Here is a 13289-nt window from a genome sequence, read left to right on the forward strand (position 1 = left end):
ATCCGTTGCGCAGAATGACAGTATAGCAACCCGACGCGCACACTACGTATTTTCGATCGGCGACAAATCTGGTGATCTAGCAGGCTATGACATTCTGTGACACCCAGAAACCACATACTCGGATTGTCACCTAAAATCTTGTTACACGTCGAATGCACACCTGACTCACTTTATCTCTTGGTTCTCCACTACTCTCAATAATTTTCGACGCCGTAAGACGTGTGCAAAGAAGTACCTCCCACTTTGTGACGCACGTAACCGTCTAGTGGTGCTACATTCTGTACCCACCAGCACCCCGCATCATAAGGCCTCGAGTTTGCGCTGTACGTCTTGTGCGAATGCAGTCACTGTGATGTCACTCCCCCTGACTGCGGCGAACCAAAATGCGGCCATCATTTTCAAACAAACAGAACCTGGATTCCTCCGAAAACACTGACTGATGCCGTTCCCCTCCCCAGTGATTTCGTCTCATACCTAATTGCCGTGTAGCATGTTTGTGTGCATTCGTCAAAGGTAGGCGGAGAAGTGAACGACGTGTACGCAACCCACGATGCATTCGACAGTGACGGACTGTCACCCCTGATAGTGTACGATGTGCTACACTAATCCACTACTGCGCCCAAGACGAGGAGGACGGAGTTCCGCCCTGCAATGTCATTTGCAGTGAGGTGCTGATCTTCCCGTGGGGTGGTCTGGGTGGTGAGACCTGACCCATTTTTCCGTATTCTACAGGCTTCAGTGAACCATTCTGCAAACACCCGTTCCTTTCCGAAATACACTACTGGACATTAAAATAGCTACACCAAGAAGAAATGCAGATGATAAACGGATATTCATTGGACAAATATATTATACTACAACTGACATGTGATTACATTTTTTCGCAATTTGGGTGCATGAGAAATCAGTACCCAGATCAATCACCTCTGGCCGTAATAACGGAGCCTGGATGGGGTGCACAGGTACAGCTGCCCATGCAGTTTCAACACGATACCACAGTTCATTAAGACTAGTGACTGGCGTATTGTGACGAGCCAGTTGCTCGTCCACTATTGACCAGACGTTTTCAATTGGTGAGAGATCTGGAGAATGTGCTGGCCAGAGCAGCAGTCGAACATTTTCTGTATGCCCGTACAGGACCTGCAACATGCGGTCGTGCATTATCCTGCTGGGTCTCGCAAGGAACGAATGAACGGTTGAGCCACGGGTTGTAACACATCTGAAATGTAACGTCCACTGTTCAAAGTGCCGCCAATGCGAACAAGAGGTGACCAAGACGTGTAACAGATGGCACCACATACCATCACGCCGGGTGATACGCCAGTATGGCGATGACGAATAACCGCTTCCAATGTGCGTTCACCGCGATGTCGCCAAAGACGTATGCGACCATCATGATGCTGTAAACAGAACCTGGATTCATCCGAAAAAATGACGTTTTGCCATTCGTGCACCCAGGTTCGTCGTTGAGTACACCATCGCAGGCGCTCCTGTCTGTGATGCAGCGTCAAGGGTAACCGCAGCCACGGTCTCCGAGCTGACAGTCCATGCTGCTGCAAGCGTCGAACTGTTCGTGCAGATGGTGGTTGTATTGCAAACGTCCCCATGTGTTGACTCAGGGATCGAGACGTGGCTGCACAATCCGTTACAGTCATGCGGATAAGATGCCTGTTATCTCGACTGCTAGTGATACGAGGCCGTTGGGATCCAGCACGGCGTTCCGTATGACCCTCCTGAACCCACCGTTTTCATAACAGTCATTGGATCTCGACCAACGCGAGCAACAACAATGTCGCGATACGATAAAACGCAATCGCGATAGGCAACAATCCGACCTTTATCAAAGTCGGAAACGCGATGGTACGCATTTCTCCTCGTTACACGAGGCATCACAACAACGTTTCACAAGGCAACGCCGGTCAACTGCTGTTTGTTTATGAGAAATCTGTTGGAAACTTTCCTCATTTCAGCACGTTGTAGGTGTCGCCACCGGCGCCAACCTTGTGTGAATGCTCTGAAAAGCTAATCATTTGCTTATCACAGCATCTTCTTCCTGTCGGTAAAATTTCGCGTCTGTAGCACGTCATCTTCGTGGTGTAGCAATTTTAATGGCCAGTAGTGTACTTCGCCCCACACGAGCAGCAATTTCCCGGATGCATGCATCACATTCACTTATCCCAATAACGCACCCTCTTTTAAAGTCATTGATTTGATGGTATGGTTCGCGCATACGTCTGCTAGGCATCCTACACAACTGCTCAAGCGACACTGATCCCTTATCTTTGGCTTATTACGACAAGTAGAGCCGCAGGGACCTTTTTCGATAGGTGGTGTTGCGCCGTGACATCTATGACGACCTGGAAGCCACGGGCCGACACGATTCTAATGATTATCATTTTAGCAGATCACCTTAATGTACTTATACATCTCCTGTGAACATGAACTTCCTATCTCTAGTCTTCCAAGGTGTTCTGTTTTTCTTTCTTTCTGAGCATGAGTGTGTAATGCATTGTGTCAAATAAACTAACGTGAAACATGACGTAATATCGAATAATATGGTACATGCCATCATGTCACCCCACATGAGTTTTGTAATGTGCAATATCACATAACATGTTTAGGATGCATACATCTTCACTCCAGGGGTACCTCTTATTATAAATCTACATCTGTATCGATACTCCGTAATCCACCTTATGGCCTGTGTTGGTGGGTACTCTGTACCATTAATTGTCATTTCCTTACCTGCTCTATTCACAAACAGAACGGGGGAAAAACGACTATCTATATGCCCCCGTATGAGCCGTAATTTCTCGTAACTTACCTTCGTAGCTCTTGCGTGCAACGCCGGCCGCGGTGGTCTCGCGGTTCTAGGCACTGCAGTCCGGAACCGCGTGACCGCTACGGTCGCAGGTTCGAATCCTGCCTCGGGCATGGATGTGTCTGATGTCCTTAGGTTAGTTAGGTTTAAGTAGTTCTAAGTTCTAGGGGACTAATGACCACAGGAGTTGAGTCCCATAGTGCTCAGAGCCATTTTTTTCTTACGTGCAATGAATGTTGGCGGCAGTAGAATCGTTCTTCAGTCAGCTTCAAATGCCGGTTCTCCAGCTTTTCTCAGCAGTGTTTCTCCAAAAGAATGTCACCCTCTCTGCAGGAATTCCCATCTGAGTTCCCAGAGCATCTCCCCAACACAAATGCGAGTGCTTCGAACCTACCGAAAACAAATCTAGAAACCCGCTTCTGAACTGCTTCGATGTCTTTCTTTAATTCGATCTTGTATGAATACTAAACACTCGATCAGTACTCAAGAAAAGGTCGCACTAGCGTCCCGTACGCCACATGGTTTACGGATGAACCACACCTCGCTAGAATTCCCCCAGTAAACCCATGTCGACCATTTGTCTTTCCTACCATAATCCTGACATGCTATTTCCGTTTCATAATGCTTTGCAACGCTATGACCAGATATTTAAACGATGTAACTATGTCAAGCTGAACACAACTAATGCTGTATCCTAACATTATGTGTTTGTTTTTCATACTCATGAGCATTAACTTACGTTTCTCTACATTTAGAGCTAGCTGCCATTCCTCACATCAACTAGAAATTTGGTCTAGGTCATCTTGTATCCTCCTGCAGTTACTCAACTTCGACACTTCATTGTACACCGCAGCGTCATCAGCAAAGAGCCACTAATTGCTGCCCACACTGTCTGTCAAATCATTTATGTATATAGAGAACGACAGTGGTCTTATTACCCTTCCTTGCGGCACTCCTGACGATACCTTTGTCTCTGATGAATACTTGCCGACGAGAACCACATACTGTGTTCTATAACTTGAGTAATCTTCGAGGCACTGACATATATATTAACCTATTCCGTACCCTCGTACCTTCGTCAACAGCTTGCAATGGGGCACCGTGTCGAATGCTTTCCAGAAGTCTAGATATATGGAATCTGCCTATTGTCCTTCATCCTCGGTTCACAGTAAATCACGTGATAAAAGGGCAAACTGAGTTTCCCTCGAACGATGATTTCTAAAACCATGCTGATAAGTTGACATAAGAATTTCGGTTTCAGGAAAATTTATTATTTTCGAACTGAAAATGTGTTCAAAGATTCTGCAACTAACTGATGTTAAGGATATTGATTTGTAATTTTGGAGGTTCGTTCTTGTGCCCTCCTCATACACAGGGATCACCTGCAGTTTCTTCCAGTCGTTTGGGTCTAGCTCGGGGGGCGAGAGATTCAAGATAAATGCCAGCTACGAGGGCTATCCACAAAGCACATTACGTTTTGGAATTAAAAATGAATAAAGTATCGGAATTTTTTTAATATATACAGATGAAAGCCACACTTAAATACTACTTTTCTACATAGTTGCCATTTAAATTAAGGCACTTATAGTAGCGATGGACGAGCTTGGAAATTCCTTCGTCGTAAAATTCGGCCACCTGCACCTTACCTGTGTGCTGATCGCACAGTTAAATCGGGAGCTTCATTGGCCTTCAGCGAATAAAGCGATTAATTATTTAGTAACTTGAAGTGGTGTACTGCTAGCCCCAGCGGCTAGTTAGTAAGGTAAATGCTGTCGGCTGCGCCTTCGGCAGTCCGCACAGCGGCTATATAAATAAGAGCGTGCGAGCTAGAGTCAGGCCCCAGTTTTATTCTAGATTCGTATCAGCGAGCACTCCGTGTCGGAAGCCGCGTGGCGTTTCTGCAGTTGCAAGGAACAGCCTTGGATGCCGTATTACGTAACTCGGTATGCACTTAACAATGAGTTCGAATTGGGGTAAAGTGTTAATTATGGAACTACTTTAGTGATTTATTCACAGTTTGCGTACGTGGTATTTTCACGTGTCGCTGCAGGACAGACTTTCTACCATTACAAGCCGGCGTTTGATTAGTATTAACATCAAATTTTGGCGAGCATTTACTTTGAACATTTACATCGATAACGATTATTGAACAGTTTCGTTATCGAGGGAAAATAGGTTCCGAGCAATAGACTCTGAACAGCTCTGATAGTACAATAGCTGATATGGGTAATCATTTGTCTGGAATTTTACGCTTTGTCGTTTCCAGAATATAGTGACAATTGTTATAGTAAACCACATTTTCTATGAATCCTAGACATCATCCTAACTCCTCGGACTAATGAACTTCAATACTCAATAACTTAAATTCTCCATCAGAGTGGGCATAGTGAACTCTAATTACAGGCACCACGTTTTCCCTAATCACTTTCTGGTTGCCAACATTGTAGTTAGAGAGCCATTATTGAGAACGGTAAGAAGTAAAAATATAATAACTTTAATTTTCCGCCCGCCGCCCCACAGAGAGTCTGTTTGATGGTCAAACAACTGTATGTTTCTGCGATTTTCATGCGTGAACGACTTTTTGAACGTGAAAGTTAGAAGTTCGGCTTTTGTTTTGCTGTCTTCAACTGGCACATCAGATTGATCAACAAATGACTGGATGGAAGCCTTAGACCCACTTAGTGATTTTACATAGTACCTAGATTTTCTCGGGTTCTCTTCCAGACCTAAGGTATGACAGTGGTATTAATTGTATGCTTCGCAAATACATCTTTTCGCAGACGCACGAACCTCTACTGATCTTTACTTGTCGTCATTTTTGCCTTCTCTTTTCAACCGAGATGCAACAGCCTGTGCTTTCTCGGAATTTTCCGAATCTCGATATTAAACCATGGTGAGTCCTTTCCGTCCTTTGTCCACTTGCTAACGACCAAACCACGATATACAATCTGCTTACACTTTGGCCATAATTCTTCTACATCAATCTCACTGGAAGTAAGTGACATCAGCTCACTGTCTAAGTGAGATGCTAAGAACTGCTTGTCTGCTCTTTCTAGCAAAAACATACTCCCAGCCTTCTTAACTGACATATAAGTTTCATAAGCATAGCTGCTATAATGACGGCTTGATGGCTAAGCACCGTTTCTACACTGATGCACCCTCACTATCAGATACTTCCTAATGTAGATGGATCCCACTATACCTTGTGTCTGTTTGTTCTTATATGCCTCATCATATGTATAACAGGGGGTGGATTTGGAGAAAAAGATCAATTCCACCCTCCCTCTCACACCCACAACCCAAAAAAATATTTTAGCACGCCTCCAGGTACAAATCCATACCCAGGCATTTCTCCCACCAGAGAACTTTTTTTGCTGTTACTTGTATGGTCTTTAGCCATACGGTATTATATATTGTTTGATATGGATAGCGAATCTTTTGGATTTTGCACACAGATGTAGTACTTAAGCCTATAAATTGCAAAACGCTGGCGTACTAGCACCTTTCAGTTAAAAGAGCTCATTGCTCTGGGCAAGTAGGGCTTACGAGAAATTTGGTCTCATACGGAGGCATATGAACAGTCGTTTGTCCCTCGCTCTATTTGCTAGTGGAAGAGGAAAATAAAAGCCTAGTAGTGGTACAAGGTATCCTCTGCCATACACCTTGCGGTGGCTTGTGCAGTATCTGTGTAGATGTAGAAGAAATCGTAAAAGAGTGCGAATACGTCTCGATATTTTGATTCCAATGTCTTTGAACCTGCCAGATAAGTCAAAAACCTAATTCCCTTCTTTTACATCACTAACTCTTCTAATGAGATATTTATCTTTTTGGTGCTGTGATAGGACCATTTTCCATTCTGATTCCTAATTTTTACCCTACGATAATTTTGACGTAAGACCTCTATAGGTTGGCAAATCATGTACATTTTTGTTGGCCCGGGTGACGACTGGTAAAGCGTAGGTTTTCTTATTGTCGTTTGAACCACGTTACTTGCGTTGGGCATCGTTAATCTGTCTGGTACAGTTAAACGTGTCCCGTACAGCCTGCTGTGTTCTACTGCGCACACAAGTCTGCCACAGCCTCAGGTCACATGCCCGCAGGAGATTTTTGATTTATTTTAAAATTTTTGTTCTTATAACTTTATTATTTTATGTTTTATTTTGTTTATTTTTCCATTCTTCTTTAATTTCTTTTTATTATGGATTACCCACATTTTATTCATATACTCGTGGCATTGCATACGCAAACATGTGAAAAATACCACAAATACTTAAAAAATGCACAAAATAACAGTAAATATAAATACAATACCGAACGAAATATTGAACTGTGTGCTAAGTTTACGACAATAATGTATGTAAATAATTTATAATACGTAAATAATCTTACTATGTGATCATTACATAGATTACATAAAAGTCCCCTGCAGGAATGTTGAGCCATGCTGTATTTATAGCCGTCCATTGTTGTGAAAGTGTTGCCGGTGCAGGACTTGTTCCACGAACTGTCCACTCGATTACTTCCCATAAACATTCGATGGGAATCGTGTTGGACGAAATGAGGGACCAAATTATTCGTTCGAACTGTTCAGAATGTTCTACAAACCAACTGCAAACGATTGAAGCCCATTCACTTGGCGCATTGCATTCCATAAAAATTCCCTCCTTTTTTGGGAACATGAAGTCAATGAAAGGCTCCAATTCGTCTCCAAATAGGCGAACATAGCCACTTCTATTCAATGATCCATGTAAACACAGCCGAAACCATCATGGAGACACCACCAGATTGCACAGTACCTTGTTGACATCTTGGGTCCATTGCTTCGTGCGGTCCGCGCCACACTCGATCCCCACCAACACCAACACCAACTAAAATCGGGACTAATCCGACCAGGCCACGGTTTTCCAGTCGTCTGGCGTCCAAGCGATATGGTGATGAGCCCAGAGAGCCGCTGCAGGCGATGTCGTGATGTTAGCAAAGCCACTTGCGTCGCTCGTCTGCTGTCATAGCCCACTGGTGCCAAATTTTGCCGCGCTGTCCTAACGGATATGTTCGTCGTACGCCTCACATTGATATCTGTGGTTATTTCACGCAGAGTTGCTTGTCTGTTAGCACTGACAACTCTACGCAAACGCCGCTGCTCTCGGTCGTTAAGTGAAGGCCGTCAGCCACTGAGTTGTCCGTGGTGACAGGTTAACGCCTGGGATTCGGTATTCTCGGCACAGTCTTGTCACTGTGGATCTCGGAATATTAAATCCCTAAAGATTTCCGAAACAATATGTCCCATGTGTCGGGTCTCAACTACCATTCCGTGGCCAAGTCTGTTAATTGCTGCAGTGTGGTCATAATCACGTCGGAAACCTCTTCAATGAATCACGTGTATGCAAATAACAGCTCTTCCAATGCACTGGCCTTTTATAAAGTCGTGTACACACGATACTACCGCCATGTCTTTATCTGTGTATCACTATCCCATGAGTTCTGTCACTTCACTGTAAACTATTGAGAAGCTTACACTTTGTCATTATCTCTTATCTTGAAATTCTTGTTACTGTGCATTTGAAATAAGCAATAATTAAAACTTTTAATCAAGAAATCGACGACAGAAAAGCTCACGTGAATAAATTTGGCGCCATATGTTTCAACCGAATTAAGTATGAGTATCATTGGCTGAAATAAGGAGGAAAAACTACGAGACAGTGTATGCACGATAAAATACCATCAACTTTTCAATCCTGTACGAAAACAAACGCCATTAAGCTTGTTTTGTCCGAAAATAAATGTTGTGTAAGACGCCACAGCAATTTTAAAGACAGTGCTGTAAAACCTTCCTGCTGGTTAGAAGTAAGTTGACCTATTCTGGCAATTATTCTCACAGCAATTTTCGGGATAGTTTAATTTTCAGCTTGGTGATCCAAAACAGTTTAAATACTCGATCAAACGTTACATCATTTTATACACAGTTGGGCATACTCCTGATTTGGTACATGAATTGTTTTGCACGTCCAACTATCTTACCAATGATTTTATGCTACTGGTGAATAATACGTTTAAGGCAATACTGTATATAACGGAACCATAATCAGCTGTAATAACCACTTTTTCTTAATCATATTGAAACATAGCGCTTGTAATGCAACGCAGCTCTACGATACATAATTTCACGAGAATATACGTGAATTTTTGCACGTGAAGCCCGAGCTGTGAAAGATGTTAGCAAATGTGTCATTATTACCTTAAGTACATATTTTTATCGTCATCTGTTTAACTTTAGCGTCTGAGTATGTGCGTATTTCGCATGAACCTAGATTTCACAAGTATGTTATATGAAATGTGTGTCGTGGTAACGGATAATTAATTACATGTCGTTTTCCACCTTCTTACAAAATTTTAACCGGTTCTTACAAGTCTGAAACAGAGAAATGAAAAGTGTAAAAAGCTGAAAAAGACTTGTTTTTGGCACTTATAATTCGAATGAAGCTATATTTCTGAAAGGGAGTTTTCAATTTTATGAAACGAATACATTTTTTAAATTATTTGATTCACATAAAACTGCTTCCATGCATTCAGTTCCCAAAACAACGAATTTCACGCGCTTCATTTTAGCTCTATCGTATCTCAACAGCGCATAAAGATTATTCTATAAAAAAATTTCGTTTCGACTTTATCCATTTATCTACTTTCTTGCAAAGTTTGAACCGATTCGTACAAGTTTAAAGTACAGAAGCACCGTGCTACTCTCAGAAAAATGTATTTTCTGTACGTAAAATTCAAACAAAGTAAGATTGTTTCAAACAGTTAAAACTTATCTTAGAGTAGGGCCAGGTATACCAGTGGACCAAATATGACATCATCAGTCTCTCTCCAGTCCCTACTTATTTAAGGTTGACTGGTTTTGCACGTGAAATCAGAATGAGTCTGGTTGTTTTTGCACGTAAAATCTGAACGGTGCACATGCAAATGGTGCCATTAGCCCAGCGTTAATTTCACTTCGATTGAAATCTTTCGCAGAAGGAATTAATTGATTCGCAGACTAGTCCTGGGTGCCAACTCCTGTTCATCGTTGAACCTTGGGTAATATACTGTAATAAAGCTGTAGTAAGACATATCCGAATGGCTACACAGATGACCACTTGCTCAGGATACACCAAAAATTTTCCGCCCGCAGTTCGCAGCTCAAACAGGAATCTACCTCCGAGACCAGCCCAAACCGTGATTCTGGGTACAGCTTTTTCATAGATATACTATGTGATCAAAAGTATCAGGATACCTGGCTGAAAACAACTTACAAGTTCGTGGGGCCTCCATCGGTAATGCTAGATTTCAGTATGGTGTTAGCCCACACTTAGCCTTGATGATAGCTTAAACTCTCGCAGGCATACGTTCAATCAGGTGCTGGAAGAGTTCTTTACGAATGGCAGCCCATTCTTCACGGAGTGCTGCACTGAGGTGAGGTATCGATGTCTGTCGGTGATGCCTGACACGAAGTCGACGTTCCAAAACATCCCAAAGCTGTTACATAGGATTCAGATCAGGACTCTGTGCAGGCCAGTCCATTACAGGGATGTCATTGTCGTGTAACCACTCCACCACATTCCATGCATTACAAACAGGTGCTCGATCTTGTTGAAAGATGCAAACGCTATCCCCCAATAGTTCTTCAACAGTGGGAAGCAAGAAGGTGTTTAAAACATAAACAACAAAGTCCCATTGAATAGCAATATTGTGTACTGTGATTCGTCCCTCCACACAACGTTTTTCCACTGTTCAATCGTCCAATGTTTACGCTCCTTACACCGAGCGAGGCGTCGTTTGGCATTTACCGGCGTGATGTGTGGCTTATGAGCAGCCGCTCGACCATCAAATCCAAGTTTTCTCACCTCCCGCCTAGGTGTCATAGTACCTGCAGTGGATCCTGACGCAGTTTGGAATTCCTGTGTGATGATCTGGATTGATGTCTGTCTATTACGCATTACGACCCTCTTCAACTGTCGGCGCTCTCTGTCAGTCAACAGACGAGGTCGGACTGTATGCTTTTGTGCAGTACGTGTCACTTCACGTTTCCACTTCACTATCACATCGGAAGCAGTGTACCTAGGGACGTTTAGGAGTGTGGAAATCTCGCGTACGCACGTATGACACAAGTGACACCCAATCACCTGACCACGTTCGAAGTCAGTGAGCTCCGCGGAGCGCCCCATTCTGCTCTCTGGCCATGTGTAAGAACTACTGAGGTCTCTGATATGGAGTACCTGGCAGTAGGTGGCAGCAAAATGCACTTAATATGAAAAGCGTATGTTTTTGGGGGTGTCCGGATACTTTTGATCATATCGTGTATTTGTCGAGTGAAAAGCTATCGAGAACTCGTACAATTTCCTTTAAGAATCTAAAGACCTTAAATATCGGCGGTGGTTGAGATGGTAGTGGGACAGGGATGTGGCTAATTCCCGCTGTTATTGAATCTGTATACTGGGCAAGCTGTGAGGGAAAACAGGGACTTGGGAACCCAAGAAGGAATAAGAACTCTAAGGTTTGCCAATGACAGGGCGGCAATAAACTTGTAAGATACAGAGAACGGATAATGCCTTGAAAAAAGGTTATACGAGTAAGATGAACATCAAAAACTAAATCGTGGGTAATGGAGTGTACTGCTATTAAGTGTGATTAAGAGATGGAATCTGATAAGGGAATGAGACACTAGAAGTAGTAGTAGATGTGTTGAAATGAAAAATAACCAACAACGGGCGAATCAAGTAGAACACAAAATGCAGACTGCCAACAGAAAGAAATGCGTTTCTGGAAAACGAGGTACGAATTCAAATATTAGGAGTGGTTACTGAAGGAGTATAATCAATCTGATAACGGAAGGAAGTGAACGTGTGTGTGTGTGTGTGTGTGTGTGTGTGTGTGTGTGTGTGTGTGTGTGTGTGTGTGTGCAAGAGGGGAGTGGGGGAGGGGTAAGTTTGTAAAATTTACGGAGTTACGGCAATACTCGGCTATAGTAAGTAGGTTCAAAAAGATGTAAGTTGCAGTACTTATGGAGCGATTTAAGGCTTGTGTAGGGTGAACTATAGTGGAGACGGGCGCGTATTAAGTCCATGGAATGAACAATACAACAACAATACAGAGACAGTAGCAGTATACGATGTATACAAGGTGATTCACGGCTGCCCCTACGACTGGATACTATGCAACCAGCAATGGCATCAAATACCACGCGCAAGATTGTCATTTCTCTCGCTCGCTGTGCGAAAACTAGTATGCATACGGAAAAATTGAACGAGACCTTTCTGTAGGAAGTTTAATGTAGTTACTTGTTTTACTGGGATGCTTTTCCACTGGAGGCCCTAGTTTTCGAACTATTCAATAAAAATGTACAAAAGCGACCTTCAAATGCGTTTTTCATTAATAACTCGAAAACTGTGGCCTCCTGCACAAACGTATCCACATACAACATTTAACTTCATTACATTTCCTACAGAAATGTCGCCGTCTGTTGTGGCCGAGCGGTTCTAGGCGCTTCAATCCGGAACCGCGCGACTGTTATGGTCGCAGGTTGGAATCCTGCCTCGGGCATGGATGTGTGTGATGTCCTTAGGTTACTTGCGTTTAAGTAGTTCTAGGTTCTAGGGGGCCGATGACCTCAGATGTTAAGTCCCATATTGCTCAGAGTCATTTGAACCATTTGAACAGAAATGTCTTGTTCATTTTTCCATAGGACTAGTATGTTGCATGTAGTGAGTGAGAGAATATGGAAGCCTTGTGTGTGGCAATGAAGGTGTTATGGGTTGCATGAAACCCAGCGATAGTGGAAGCTTACTCACCCTGTATACCGTCAAATGATGTGGGAAATGTAATCCAGTGAGTGGCCATCAGAATGAAAATTTATTTAAAGTGGAACGATTTGCAACAGACTGGGCGTTGTAAACGTAATACGAGTTTCATCATGTCCTGAAATATTTTTGATGCACTCGGTTTACTTTATCCCTTTAATCTTCGGTTTACAGATGCAAAGAAATAAGAGCCGCAGTAAACGGTGCGTACTTACCAGTAATCACTGGCGGTGCAGAGCGACTGCGAGTGAAATCCACTTACCTGTAAATAAGAAATTACGTCAGAGTTACTCGGATTTTCCACCAGTAATTTATTGACAATTTGTAAATACAATATGGTTTGAAGGAAGATTATAAATGATAAGTAACAGATAATTTGTTATACTAAACAGCTAAAACGGTAGCATTGCTACTTGCAGTTAGACTAAGAGGTGTACTCTTACATTAAAGGTTTAACACAACACGACATGTTCTAAAGTTAAAAACTACACTCCTGGAAATTGAAATAAGAACACCGTGAATTCATTGTCCCAAGAAGGGGAAACTTTATTGACACATTCCTGGGGTCAGATACATCACATGATCACACTGACAGAACCACACGCACATAGACACAGGCAACAGAGCATGCACAA

Source organism: Schistocerca gregaria, chromosome 9 (assembly GCF_023897955.1).
Source record: "Schistocerca gregaria isolate iqSchGreg1 chromosome 9, iqSchGreg1.2, whole genome shotgun sequence".
NCBI lineage: Eukaryota > Metazoa > Arthropoda > Insecta > Orthoptera > Acrididae > Schistocerca > Schistocerca gregaria.